The sequence below is a fragment of the Herpailurus yagouaroundi genome, unplaced genomic scaffold, assembly GCF_014898765.1.
Source record: "Herpailurus yagouaroundi ecotype Mexico unplaced genomic scaffold, PumYag 182, whole genome shotgun sequence".
Taxonomy (NCBI): domain Eukaryota; kingdom Metazoa; phylum Chordata; class Mammalia; order Carnivora; family Felidae; genus Herpailurus; species Herpailurus yagouaroundi.
The window spans coordinates 42,072,791-42,087,689 of NW_024412413.1; the positions used below are offsets into that span (position 1 = coordinate 42,072,791).

General features: G+C 38.5%; 1 long non-coding RNA gene across 3 annotated transcripts in view; it reads right to left on the reverse strand.

Moving 5' to 3' along the window:
- Positions 1 to 3,499: 3,499 nt before the first annotated feature.
- LOC121040713 (uncharacterized) overlaps positions 3,500 to 14,899 on the reverse strand; it is a 184,275-nt gene continuing 172,875 nt past the window's right edge. Inside the window, exons 4-5 of one of the 3 annotated variants that reach the window (XR_005795413.1) lie at positions 6,074 to 6,202; positions 3,500 to 5,681 (exon numbers count right to left, since the gene is read on the reverse strand). This is a non-coding gene — a long non-coding RNA (uncharacterized LOC121040713). Of the gene's footprint in view, positions 5,682 to 5,946; positions 6,203 to 14,899 lie in introns of those variants that run through there. The other 2 variants (XR_005795412.1, XR_005795411.1) reach the window with 2 other exon arrangements.

Below are 14,899 nucleotides of genomic sequence, written 5' to 3' on the forward strand. Positions count from 1 at the left end.
TCTCTCTCCAAGTAAGTAAATTAAAACTTAAAATAAAATCTAGATTTCTAATTTATCTGGAAAACATGAGAGATCTGGGCCTCTTTGTTTGGTCTCTCCTGGACTAATGGCTCTCCTGCCTCACTCATTTTCATTGCCTGGCTGCTGTAGACACTTTTATTTGTGACTTCTGGGAATTCTACAACTTTTTTTTTTTTAATGTTTTATTTATTTTTGTGAGAGAGAGTGCAAGCAGGGGAGGGGCAGAGAGAGAGTGGGGGACAGAGGATCCAAGGCAGGCTCTGTGCTGACAGCAAACGAGTCAGATGTGGGGCTTAAATTCACAAACGGTGAGATCATGACCTGAGCCAAAGTCGGATGCTCAACCAACTGAGCCACCCAGGTGCCCCACGGGAATTCTACAACTTAAACATAGACAGAATACTAAAAGTGGGTGAAAAGAAGTTGAAACTACACAACCGGACTCCATGTTTGCCTTGCTCATTGCTGTATGACTGAGAACAATAGTTACTGAAGTAAAAAAGAAATCAGGATTAAGAGCAGCCATTCTTAGGAAAATATATTGAATATGCTTGGGTGAGGTTCAATATGGACCAAAATGAACCCTATAGATAAAATCAGAGTCCATCGTCGTAATTGCAGAGTTCTTATCTACATGCAGTTTTGAGACAATATATTCAGGGTGCTATTAAGGACAGCCAAGAAATTGCAGAGTTCTTATCTACATGCAGTTTTGAGACAATATATTCAGGGTGCTATTAAGGACAGCCAAGAAAGTAGACATGTCAATGGATAAATTGGCAAAGGATAGCGTAGGATTATGGAGGAATGCAGAATAATTGCTGGAAGAATAAAATACAAAGAGAAAATGGACCTTGTTAGAGAAGAACTGTGAAATGGATTTAGAAGCAGAGAAGAATAGGGAATAATTACATAGATGTGGCTTCATAGGTAATTTCAGAGACTACTGGAGCTAAAGTCGTAATTAGAGATCATCCAATTCTAGTCTAACTCCAGAATTTCACAAATAGGAAAATTTAAGAAATCTGCTTAAAGTAACAAAACTAGGGAGTAGCAGAACTACATCTAAAAAACCTCCTGACTCTTCCCCATCTACTGTTCTTGGTTCTACCCCACATTTTTTCTGTTGTAATTATCCTCAGTGAATTATTATTTGTTCCATTTAATACTGTATTAAACATTTGTTCAGTGAAATGCTATAATTAGTAACCACAACAAAGAGATAACTTAAGATGACCATACAGATTATGTGATTTAGCTAAATGAGGTTCAGTAGTTCTAGTCCTTTGAATTCTAGTGAGATCATTGATTGTCAGATTTTCCTATAAGCCATTTCATAAATTTCTATATCTCACTAGAATTGTGGACTCTAGAACCAAATAAGATACCACCTACTTAAAACTGGGATGGGATGGGGTGCCTGGGTGGCTCAGTGGTTAAGCATCTGACTTCGGCTCAGGTCATGATCTCATGGTTCCTGAGTTTGAGCAGCTGTCAGCACAGAGCCTGCTTTGGATCTTGTGTTCTCCCCCTCCCCGTCCTCCAAAGGAGCACACACCCTCTCACTCTCAAAAATAAATAAAACATTAAAAAAAAAAAAAACAACTAGGATGGGGCGAGATACTGCTTTTTAACACAGAAAAGAAGCACATATAGCAATACTCTATAATCTTATTTTAAACGAAATGAGACTAATATTTTTGCACTCATTCTGTATGAATCATTGATGTAGATAAAATGAAGCTGGGGAATTAAAGGAAATATGTAGAATTTGACATATGCAATAGTCAACTTCTAAGGCAACAATTCTCATCTTCTGGTGTTCACACTTTTGGTTAGTGCCCTCCCACACTAAATAGGGCTGATGTGCATAACCAGTAAGATAGTACAGAAAAACTATGTATGACTTTTGAGGCTGCATCCTGAAAGGCATTGCGGAATCTGCCTTATTCTCTCTTGGATTACCAATTCTGGAGGATCCAGCTGCCGTGTCATGAAGACACTCATGCAGCCCTGTGGAAAGATCCACATGGCAAGGAAGTGAAGCCTCCTGCCAACAGCCAGCATTGACTTGCCAGGCACATGAATAAGCCACCTTAATAGCAGATCTTCAAGCCTTCAGATGATTGCAACTCCAGCTGACATCTTCACTACAAGCTCATGAGAGACCCTGAGCCAGAACCACCCACCTAAACTGCACCTGGACTCCTGAACCACTAAAATTATGTGAAATGTAAGTGTGTATTTTTCTGAGCTAAGTTTGGGGATAATTTATTATACGGCAATAGTTAATACAGTGTGTAAAGCCTGAAACCCCTGAAATCATTTACAAAGCTATATGTTTACAAGAATACAGCAGGATCAAAACATCCAGTTTGATTTCATAGAACAGTTTTTTTTCCGCTAAGTTTTACTCCCTTAAAAGGAATGTGTAACAAACCCCCCAATGTTTGTTATTGGGGGGAAGGAGGGAGGTGTGGTGTGCAAATTCTTCCTTTCCAGGGAATGTTTAAAAACTGAGCTGGTTACATCCCTAAAGAGAAGGGAATCAGTACTAGTCACTTGGGTCGGCCCTCAAGAGCCATCAACGAGAAAGACAATGGAACTTTGTGTTTAAAAATAATGAGGATTTGAAACAACAATGTGTATAATGAAGGGGGGCGGGGGAGAGAAGGAGAAAGGATTGTCCAGGGAGCAAGAGTATAGATTGCTGGATCTGAACTTAGAAAGTGTCCTGCTGCCAGGAAATGGGAGATTGTGGGGAGTGAGTGCACTCGTTGAAGACAAGATTCCCTTGTGAAGGCGCGTTGAGTACCCAGGAGCCTCACAGATCAGAGCCCTTGCAATACCCAGGGTCTCTCATTCAGTACCTGGAAAAAAATTTTTCTTGTTAGGCACCAAGACTCCCATCATTTTACTATTCCTCTGGAAATAACAAGGTATGACCATGCAAGGCAGTGCCACTAAGTTTTACTCTTTGTCTTTTGACCTTCCACCCTCTGCAATGTTCTAGGGCCCCTCTAAGCCCAAAAAGATCCTATAAGCACCTGCAAATGGGGAGATAGGAAGAGTATCTGAGAAAGGCTCAAGTGAACAAACTTGAGACTAAGACAGTGATCAATAAAAGCCTTTTTTATATGCATATGAACTTTTTTTTTCTGGAGAGAGAATCTATAGCTTTCATCAGATTTTCAAATGGGTATATAACCCAAAAAATGTTGCTCAAATCTAGGAACATTTAAAATGTAAAATCTATTTCTTTAGAAGTATTTCTCCCTTTTACATAAATGAAAAGTTATAATGGGGATTTTTACTGTATTATTTACATGATATTAAATTATTTGACTTGTAAATGACAATCTCCATAAGGACAAGAATACCAATCCTATACATAATACTTAGCATATTGCTTTCTCAAGGTAGTTATTCCATAATTATTTGTTAAATGAATAAATAACAAATGAAGATAAGAAAAAAGGAAAGCATATATGAACCTTTATATGAACAAAATTTCACATAATTTATTTCTCATAGTAGGGAAAAGATGCAGTTATACCAACTTGGTTAGGATTCAGATAGTTTGTTTTGGTTTAAAATAGAAAATGAATCAGAGTACATTGGTTAATCTGCATTCCCCCTTCTCCCCATTACCTCACCCCCCAAATCCATTATTTGCTCTTTTCTGCCTTATGCTCTAGCAAACTGATCACCAAGGACTGCATGTCCTACGCTATCTGGCCAAGTTGGCTGCTGTTTAAGTTTGGCTGATGGGAGGCACTGGCACAAGAAATAGGTCAGAGTATTTCTTCCCAATCCCCCTCTGCTTTGACAAAGCATCTCTGTCAGCAGTTTCATCCCTCTTAGATTACAATGCCTACTGGGTGGTCCCTCTTCTACAGTTTCAGCTAACAGCTGGCTCTCTTTCCTGTGTCCCCTCAGCCTGAGGAGTATTGCTTGTCTCCAGGTGCCTACCAGCCCTTGCTTGTTCCCTTCCCCCTACCCTCATGTATGCAGTACTTTCACTAACACTTATTCCTTTGGGTCATACGGAGAGAATGCTACTTCCTGGAAGGGCCCCTGACTTATGATACACATTCTAGGTACCAAGCACTATTCTAAATCCTTCATGCACATGTCCCATTTAATCCTCATATGATGCCTAAGAATTAAGTACTGTAAATATCTCCCTTTTACAGGTAAGTTTACCCTTTACAGTGAGTTAATATGATGGCTACATGGGATTCTCTAGGACATTTACATACTAGGCAGTTTGCAAACAACTAAGGATGCATCAACAGGCCCTGAAATCAAATACGTAGACAAGAGCTAATAAGCCATTAGGTTGATATATGCTAGTTGATTATGTTATCATGACTAGATAGAAAAGTACACTTCTGTTGCCAAAAATTACCTCTTTGATCCAATATCAAATACACTATTAGCTTTTCTATGAGAATTCAACAGTCCCAGACGATTTTTTGTTACTGACTATCTACATAGCACTTACAATTAGTCACAACTTGAAGAGGAGATGAAGTTAATTCTTATTGGAAATACATCTTTTACATTGCTACCGTAAGGCAATGAAAGCAGTTGAGAGAAGCTTTGTGCCACAGCCCTCTGTCTAAATTAGGGGAAATATGGAGAAGTCAATACATGGTTTCAGTAATCTTCCACATCTTTTCTACATCTCTACCTATCCTCTGCTTGCCCCCTGTATGCTGCCATTATGTTCATGTCATTTATGTTTTTCAGAATGACTGCTGGACTACAAGACTAGAGATCAAACCCATGCTAGGAACAGATTGGGTGCTCTTTACACTTTGTCTTAAAAAAAGAATAGGGCTTTTGTTGTTGTGGTGCGTGAAGGAAATGGTCCCAACTATGACATCCACTCTCTTGTCATCCAGATTCTAGGACAGGATTCTCATATTTTAGGCATGTTTAACTTAGTAATGGAAAGGGCAACAGTTTTGCTAATAGTGTCTTGACTCACTATGCTGGACCCCTGCCAAGGTTCCTGTTCAAGAAGATATTAAAAGAAGCAATCTTTTACAGCAGGACTTCATTAGGACAGTATGCATGCATGGTAGCTATTGTAGGACTAGACTGTGACCAGGCCATGTCAATAATGTTCCTCAGCACTGCTATTCCTGACTCTTCCCCAAGCTCTGGTCCATCATTGTAGAAGAGATCCTCATTGATTCATGTCCCCTAAGGTTATGAGATCAGACGTAGGGGCTTTTCTCTCATTGGCTTATTTACACCGAAGAATCAAACAGAGTTGGAAATCTAACTACAGCTGGTTCAATGGCTTTATCTCATTTAGGAAAACGGTTTAGTAAATCAAACATTCTTCTATCCAGATTTTTCCAGGCTAGTCAGACCACCTGGGTTTGAATTCCAATTCTACAATCTTAATTCTGTGACCTGATGAAAATTACATACTATAACATGCTTACATGGTAGCCATGCCATTTCTTTCCATTTTTCTTTTTCTTATCTTGATTAAAAAAAAAACTATTGCTAAAAAATGCTATCATCCGAGCTTTCAAGCAGACATGATCTTTTGTTTTGGTGGAGGGTCTTGCTTTGATTTTGATGGCTGCTGAATGATCTTGGGTGGTGGCTGCTGAAGGCTGGGGTGGCTGTGGCAACTTCTTAAAATAAGACAACAGTGAAGTTTGCTGCATTGACTCTTCATTTCATGAATGATTTCTCTGTCACACACAATGCTGTTTGATACCATTTTACCCACAGTAGAACTCCTTTCCTTCCCCCCATTTTTAATTTTTTTTTTCTTTTCCTAAATGTAATTTATTGTCAAGTTAGCTAACATACAGTGTATACAGTGTGCTCTTGGTTTTGGGAGTAGATTCCCATGATGCATCACTTACATACAACACCCAGTGCTCATCCCAACAAGTGCCCTCCTCAATGCCCATCACCCATTTTCCCCATCAACCCTCAGTCTGTTCTCTACTTAAGAGTCTCTTATGATTTGCATGCCATTTCTTTTCCTCTCGCTCAGGCTTGGATAGCTCTGACAGACCTTCTATTTGCTGTGATACAGTGTGGATGACGTTTTTACTTCCTTTCCTCCATATCTGAATCCAGTTTGGTTTCCAGTCAGTTTCTGTTTGAGAGCAGAGTATTTCATCTTCTGTTCACTTTTCTGTACCTTGAGGAAATGGCAGGAAGGAGAGAGAAGCTCTGGTGAGGAAAGGTAGAACTTGTGTTGCGGGATTTTCTTTTACCTCAATACCCGGGATTCCTTGTCTTGCCACATCAAAGAATGAAGAGGTGGACACAAAATGAGCAGCAAGAAAAAGTTATTAAAGTATAAGGTTAGAAAGGAAGAATAGTATGAAATCTCTCTTTACAGAGAGGTGACATTCATAAGTGAATGCCGGAGGACTATAGGCAAGGGTCCTTGTTTTGTAAGGTTCTGGTCACCCCTCCCCCTCCCCTTCCCTTCCCCTTTGTTCCTTCTCAGGTTCTAACTTTATTTATTGGGTATATAACTCTGGATGCTGAGTTGTCCATTCCTGGTTGGTTCATTTTCATTGTATGAGGGGTGGTCTATGGCCATTAACATTCCTTGTGGGTCATAGGTTTTATGGTCTACTTATTTTTAGTGAGATCTTTTGTCAACATCCTAAGGGAACCTGAGGGGAAGTAGGTGGTGTCTGTTATATTCTTAGGAAATTTTAGGGAGAGAAAGAGAGAATCCCAAGCAGGCTCTGAACTGTCAGCACAGAGCCCGATACAGGGCTTGAACCCACAAAACCATGAGATCATGACCTGAGTTGAAACCAAGAGTTGGACACTTAACCCAGTGGGCCACCCAGGTGCCTCGATAGCTCCCCATTTTACTGAGTAGCCCTGGAGCTCTCTCTTTAGAGTTAGGTCCATAGTTCACTTTCCCCATTTCACCAGCCTTTCTTGCAGCTCTTTCTAGAAATGTACAGTGAGAAAATGAGAAATGTAAGGAGGTGCATTAGGTTTATTTCTATACAAATTTGGGGATATTTGTGTTAATTTCATAATTTGGCATTTGTTTCAGAATTGTTACATTTCTTTGTGTGTCTGCAACTTTTTTATTTTCTTTTTACAACTTTAGGGTATGCCCCTTTCATTTTCTGTTTGCTGAACTGGTAAATTTTCTAGACCTTTTGTCGGGGGGCAGGCATTAAGGAGAAAAAGTCTGTTGTACATTTTTAGTTAGTCACCTGGACTTTCAAAAATTCCCAGCACATGAAAGTTTTTCTCCATAACCCAGTCAGCTTTTGATATGCTAATATAGTCGGATGCTCTTGAGAATATTCCCCCATCACTGAACCTGGAGGGTCCCCTTAACTTCTCCACTTCTTGTTTCTGAGGTTGGATTCAAACTGGTTACCTCATTGATTGCATGATTTTTTCCACTTTCATTCTCGGGAATTAATCCCAAATTCAGCTTTGGGGAAACTTACTATTAGATTAATCCATCATAAAGAGGCAATGGAAACCACAGCTTTCCAAGCATACATAGACATAATTTTGCATAAATATCAAAGGGTTCATGACTCCCCGAGCAAGGACCCAAGGTGGAAAAAAAAATTCCCTGGTTGTGATAAATCATAGCTTTAGTTCTCGAGTAATGTTTTTAAGCTATAAAGGACTTTTAGAAGTCATCCAGTTATTCTACTGCCTTCAGACAAAATAATTCTCAGGAAATGTGGTATAGAAGAGTCTATTTTAAGAAACTAAACACTGGTTCTGGCTTTATAGCTAATTAAGTGTATGATCTTTGTCAGTTTAATTTCTCAGCCTCAGTTTTGTCATCTGTAAAATGAAAGGGCTTGGAATAGGTGATCTCCAAAGTCTCTTTCATCTTTATGGTTCTAATGATAATACCATCCTACACAGCTGATAATTTCCTTTTATACTATCATAGTGAAAAGTCTACAATGTGTGTAACTAACCTCATTCTCTTCTGTTTGCAATAGTTTTTACTATCAGGCATGTCTTCTTGATTGCTATCCTAAATCCCTCATGTTTCTCTTTATTTTATCTTCTTCTCAGTCTTCTTAACATTCTCTTTTGGGGCACCTGGGTGGTTCAGTCGGTTAAGCCTCTGACTTGGGCTCAGGTCATGGTCTCATGGTTCCTGAGTTTGAACCCCTCATCGAGCTCTGTGCTGACAGCTCAGAGCCTGGAACCCGCTTCGAATTCTGTGTCTCCCTCTCTCTCTTCCCCTTCCCCGCTCACACTCTGTTTCTCTCTCTCAAAAATAAATAAACATTTAAAAATTTAAAACAAAACAAAACACATTCTCTTTTATCTCCCTCACCCAAATCATTCCCACACAGTTAAGTCTCACTAATGAAATGTAAGGAAGGACTTCCATTACTAAATGCCCTTTTTCCCACTTCTAAATCATTAACGCACGTGGTAATTGAGACAAGACACAGTCCTAACACCCAAGGGCAATGCATTTGATCTTCTGTCTATCAGAAAGATAAGAAGAGCTAAACAGTTGTAGTTGCAGTATCTGGTATTCTCTGCTCTTCTCTTCTAGATTATACTTTTCTAAACTCCACTCAGAGAGAAGGTGGCATAGATAAAGATACCACATTAAGAGAATAAAATAGAACTGAAATCGTGTATCTGAATCTAGGCTTTACTACATTTTAGGCATTAGCACTGAGTTGCTACATCCCCAGACTCCTGCAGAATCCTATTCACAATACTTGCCTATCTAGGCATTAACAATTTTCTTTTCATTTTTTTAAAACCAGGTTTTTCAATCTTAAAAGTAATAATTGTACATCCTTTATAATTTATAAATAATAAAGTAATAGCTACAATTAGAATTAAGTCTCTTTTCCTCCCCATTCATTCCAATAACACTTCCCAGAGTTAATCATAATTAATCAAAGTCTTCCCCCAATTTTAAGATATATACCTATATATCCTTAAGATTACATTCTAACTGTGAAAACTGTTCCACACCCTGTTGTTGTTTTTTTCCACTCAAGAATTTGTCTTGGATATCCTTCCACTGCAGCATATATAGTTTTAGTTTGTTCTATTTCATGGCTTAAGTAGTATTTTCCTGGGTCCTTGAATATCAAAATATTTTTGGCTTCAAGTAACAGAAAAATTGACTAAAAATGGCTTATATGATAAGGACCTTTATTGTTTCTTACAACAAGGAGTCTAGAGTCAAGTTAAGTCAACACTTTAGTAATTTCATGAAGATTCAAGTATTTTCCAGATTAATTCCACAGCTCATTAATATGATGAAGATTCAATCAGATTCTTTCTACTCTTCCATTTTCAGTAAAAAAGCAAGAAGCCTCTTGGTCACCACATTGTTGTAGCAACTACAGGCATTATTCATCACAGAGCCACATAGCCATATTCATCACATATCCACAGGAAATAAAATGACTGTTCTTTCTCATGAGCCTCTTTTTTAAATCAAGGAAAGCTTACAGAATACCATCCTTCATGTTGCATTGGTCAAGGTTCAACTACCTGTCCACAGTGAATCCAATCTTTGGCAAAGGAAATTAGACCAACCTGATTAGCTTACACAAGGGGTTGGCAAACTATGGCTTATAAGCAAATCTGGCTCGTTGCCTGTTTTTGTATAGTCCATGAACTATGGGTTTTATATTCTTAAATAGTTGCAAAAAATCAAAAGAAATTCATATATTGTGATACAGAAAAATTAGGTGACTTCTGGGGAAGATGGCAGAGTAGGAAGATCCTAGGCTCACATTGTCCTATGGATACAGCTAGATATTATCCACATCAGCATAAATAACCCAGAAAATGACCTGAAGACTAGCAGAACAGACTCTCCACAGCTAAACATAGAGAAGAGGCCACATCAAAGAGGATAGGAAGGGCAGAGACATGATCGGCAGCCAAACAGATTCACAGGACTGCCCACAGGAGCGAGGGATGCTGAAGGCATGGAGAAGGGAGAGGAATGGATCTCACACCAGGCACCCCAGCCATGGGGGACCCACCCTGGGAAGATAAATTGAATTCCCATAATATTTGGCATTGAAAACCAGAGGGTCTAACTTTGCATGTTCTTATAATCAGTGGGGCTTAACACCTGAAACTTTAAAACTCAGCCTTCTCAGCTCAGGGAGAGATGAGAGGGTGGTAGAAAACTGAGTCCCTGCCCTTAAAGGGACAACACAACAATACAACAAACTGCACCATAAAAATAGAGCATAGAAGCAGCAGTTTGAAAAATGCCTGGGGTATATGGGAGGGAGATACATTTACTAATCTCAGAGCATGTGCTGGAGGGGCAGGGATATTTGGGAGACTTCTCCAAGAACAAAAGAGCCAGTAGGTGCCATGCACCTCCTCTACTCCTCAGCCTAGATACACAGATACTTGTGGGAAATAGCACAGCTCAAACACTCTCCACCTAGCTTGCTAACAGTGTGCCTTGCTCCCACACTCTTATCCAGGTCTGCCCCCTCCAGCCTTGGCAGTTTTCCTAGACCATTACAGGTCCCCTCCAGCACTGGACCAGCACACTCCACCCCCGAGTTTTCCTGCAGACCCATCCCCTTCAACACACATGGCAGGTGTCCATCCAAAGCAGCACCCCAAGCATGGCAGTGTGTAAGCAGCCTCAGCAGGGGCCAGCACCACCCCAAAGTGACTCCAGTCCCAGGGAGAGTGGAAATAAAACATACACAGTAGTTCAACTGGGGCCCTAACAGTGGGCAGTGGGCAGTGGGCAGACATCTAGTCTGACTCCAACTCTATCCACCAACAAAAGCTTCTTGGGGACAACATAGGGAAAGCACTCTGCAGATTGATTCTATCATAGCTTTGGCAAATCCCTGATCTGATTCAGCCCAAGGTGGCCCCAGACTGGCTCACTAACACTATAGGGAACAAATCCTGCCCAAGACAGGCAAAAAGAGCCATTGCAGATGACTGAACTAAAGGCAAACGTGGCTCAGCTACAATACAGTGCACACAACACACAGAGGAGACGCTCCTGAAATGCCAAGTTCTGGTGAACAGAGGACATTGCACTGCAAGACACCACAGGACCTCTTCTTCATAAGGCCACTACTTTCAAAATCAGGAGACGTAGCTGATATTCCTAACACATAAAAAACAGACACAGAGAGTTAGACAAAATGAGGACACAGAGGAATATGTCCCAAATGAAAGAACAAGACAAAAATAACAGCAAGAAAGCCAAATGAAAAAAAGATAAATAATATGCCTGATAGAGAATTTAAAGTAATGGTCATAAAGATACTCACAGGCCTGGAGAAAAGATGGAGAACCTCAGTGAGACCCTCAACAAAGAGACAGAAAACATAAAAAAGAACCAATCAGAGATGAAGAACTCAATAACTGAAATTAAAAATACACTAGAGGAATCAAGAGTAGACTAGAGGAAGCAGAAGAATGGATCACCAAACTGGAGGACAGAGTAATGGAAAGCAATCAAGCTGAAGAGGAGTAAAAAAAAAAAAAAAAAAAAATACAAAATTAAAATAGACTTAGGGAACTCAGTGACACCAGCAAGCATAATAACATTCGTGTCATAGAGATCCCAGAAGGACAAGAAAGAAAATGGGTCAGAAAATTTATTTAAAGAAGTAAGAGCTGTAAACTTTCCAAATCTGGGGAAGGAAACAGAAATCCAGATCAAGGAGGCACAGAGAACCCCCCCCCCCCCCCCCACACACAAAACATCAACCCAAGGAGGTCCACACTAAGATAAATAGCAATTAAAATGGCAGAAAAGTGATAGAGATTTTTTTAAAGCAGCAAGAGAAAACAGTTACACACAAGGAAAACCCTGGGTCTATCAGCTGATTTTTCAGCAGGCACTTTGCAGACCAGAAAGGAGTGGCATGATATATTGAAAGTGTTGAAAGAAGATAACCTGAAACCAAGAATACTCTATCCTGCAAGGCTACCATTCAAATATAAAAAGAAATAGTTTCCCAAACAAACAAAAGTTAAAGGAATTTATCACCACTAAACCAGCCTCGCAAGAAATGTTACAGGGGACTCTTTCAATGGAAAGGATAGAACATAAGTTGGAGTAAAAAAGTAGGAAGCACAAAACCAGTAAACATCTGCCAAGGGATTCACAAAATAAAAAGATGTGAAGTATGACACCATATACCTAAAACGTGCAGGGGAAGAGGAGTAAAAATTTAGTGTTTTTAGAATGGGTTCAAACTTGTGACCATAAACTTAATACAGACTGCTACATCTTCAGATGTTATATATAAACCTACCGATAACCACAAATCAGAAACTTTTTTTTATGAAAATGCAAAAAATAAAGGGAGAGGACTCCAAGTACATCACCACAAAAAGTCAGAAAACCATAAGATAAGAGAAAAAAGGAAAGGAGCAGAAAAGAACTACAAAAATAACCATACAAAATGGCAACGAGTACATACTTATCAATAATTACTTTGAATGTAAATGGACTAAATGCTCTAATCAAAAGGCATAGGGTGATAGAATAGATAAAAAAGCAAGACCCATCTATATACTGCCTACAGGACACTCATTTCAGACCTAAAAACACATGCAGATTGAAAGTGAAGGGATGGAGAAGCATGAATCATGCAAATGGAAGTGAAATGAAAGCCAAAGTAGCAATACTTATAGCAGACAAAATAGACTTTAAAACAAAGTCTATAACAGGAGACAAAGAAGGATACTACATAATCACAAAAGAAACAATTCAGCAAGAAGATACAACAATTTTAAATATTTATGCATCCAAAATAGAACACCCAAATACATAAAGCAGCTTATAACCAACATAAAGGAAATAAGTGATAGTAATACAATAATAGTAGGTAAAACTTTAACACTCCAGTCACTACAATGGGTGGACCTTCCAAACAGAAAATCAACAAGGAAACAATGGCTTGGAATGACACACTGGACCACATGGATCTAACAGATATATTCAGAACATTCTATCCTAAAACAGCAGAATACACATTCTTTTCAAGTGTACATGGAATATTCTACAGAAGAGATCACATGTTAGGCCACAGAGCAAGTCTCAACAAATTCAGAGATCGAAGTCATACCATGCATCTTTTCTGACCACAAAACTATGAAACTAAAAATCAACCACAAGAAAAAATCTGGAAAGAACACAAATACATAGAGATTAGATAACATGCTACTAAACAATGAATGGGTCAACCAAGAAATCAAAAAGGAAATTAAAAAATATATGGACACAAATGAAAATGAAAACACAACAGTCCAAAATCTTTGAGATGCAGCAAAAGCTGTTCTAAGAGGGAAGTTTATAGCAATTCAGGACTACCTTCAGAAGCAAGAAAAATCTCAAATAAACAACTTAACCTTATGCCTAATGGAGCGGAAAAAAAAGAACAAACAAAACCCAAGGAGAAGGAAGGAAATAATAAAGATTAGAGAAGAAATAAATGAAATAGAAACTATAAAAACAATAGAACAGATAATGAAATCAGAGCTGGTTCATTGAAAGAATCAGCAAATTCATAAACCTTTAGTCACACTCATCAAAAAGAGAAAAAAGAGAGAAAGGACTCACATAAACAAAATCAGAAATAAAAGAGGAGAAATAACAACTGACACCATAGAAATACAAAGGATGACAAGAGAATGTTATGAAAATTTATATGGCAAAAAACTGGACAACTTAGAAGAAGTAAATTCCTAGAAACACCTCCCAAACACCTAGAAATAACCTCCCAAAACTGAATTAGGAAGAAATAGAAAATGTGAACAGACTCCCAACAAACAGAAGTCCAGGACCAGATGGCTTCACAAGTGAAATCTGCCAAACATTTAAAGAAGAGTTAATACCTATTCTTCTCGAACTGTTCCAAAAATGGAGAAGAAAAGCTTCCAAATTCATTCTGAGACCAGCATTACCCTGATACCAAAACCAGATAAAGACCCTACAAAAAAGAGAGAGAGAGAGAGAGAGAGAGAGAGAGAGAGAGAATGAACTACAGGTCAATACCTCTGGTGAACATAGAGGCAAAAATCCTTAACAAATTATTAGGAAACCAAATCCAACAACACACTAAAAAAAATCATTCACCACGATCAAGTGGGATTTATTCCTGGGTTACAAAGGTGGTTCCATATTGGCAAATCAATCAATGTGACATATCACATCAACAAGAGAAAAGATAAAAACTATATCATCATTTCAATAGATGCAGAAAAAGTATTTGACAAAGTACAAAATTCATTCATGATAAAACACCCCAAAGAACAAGATTTAGAGGGAACATACCTCAATACAATAAAGGCCATATCTGAAAAACCCACAGCTACCATCATACTCAATGGTGAAAAACTGAGAACTTTTCCCTTAAGGTTAAGAACAATACAAGGATGTCCACTTTCACCACTTTTATTCAACATAGTACTGGAACTCCTAGCCACAGAAATCAGACAGGAAAAAGAAAAAAAAGACATCCAATTTGGTAAGGAGGAAGTAAAACTTTCATTATTTGCAGGTGCATGATACTATATATAGAAAACCTAAAAGACTCTGCCAAAAAATGACTAGAACTGATAAATGAATTCAGTAAGGTCACGGGAATACAAAATCAATATACAGAAATCTACTGCAGTTCTATACAGTGATAATGAAGCAACATAAAGAGAAATTAAGAAAACAGTCTCATTTACAATTGCATCAAAAATAATAAAATACCTAGGAATAAACTTAACCAAGAAGATAAGAGACCTATACTCTGAAAACTATAAAATACTGATGAAAGAAATTGAAGATGACACAAAGAAATAGAAAGATATTCTATTCTCATGGATTGGGAGAATAATATTTTTA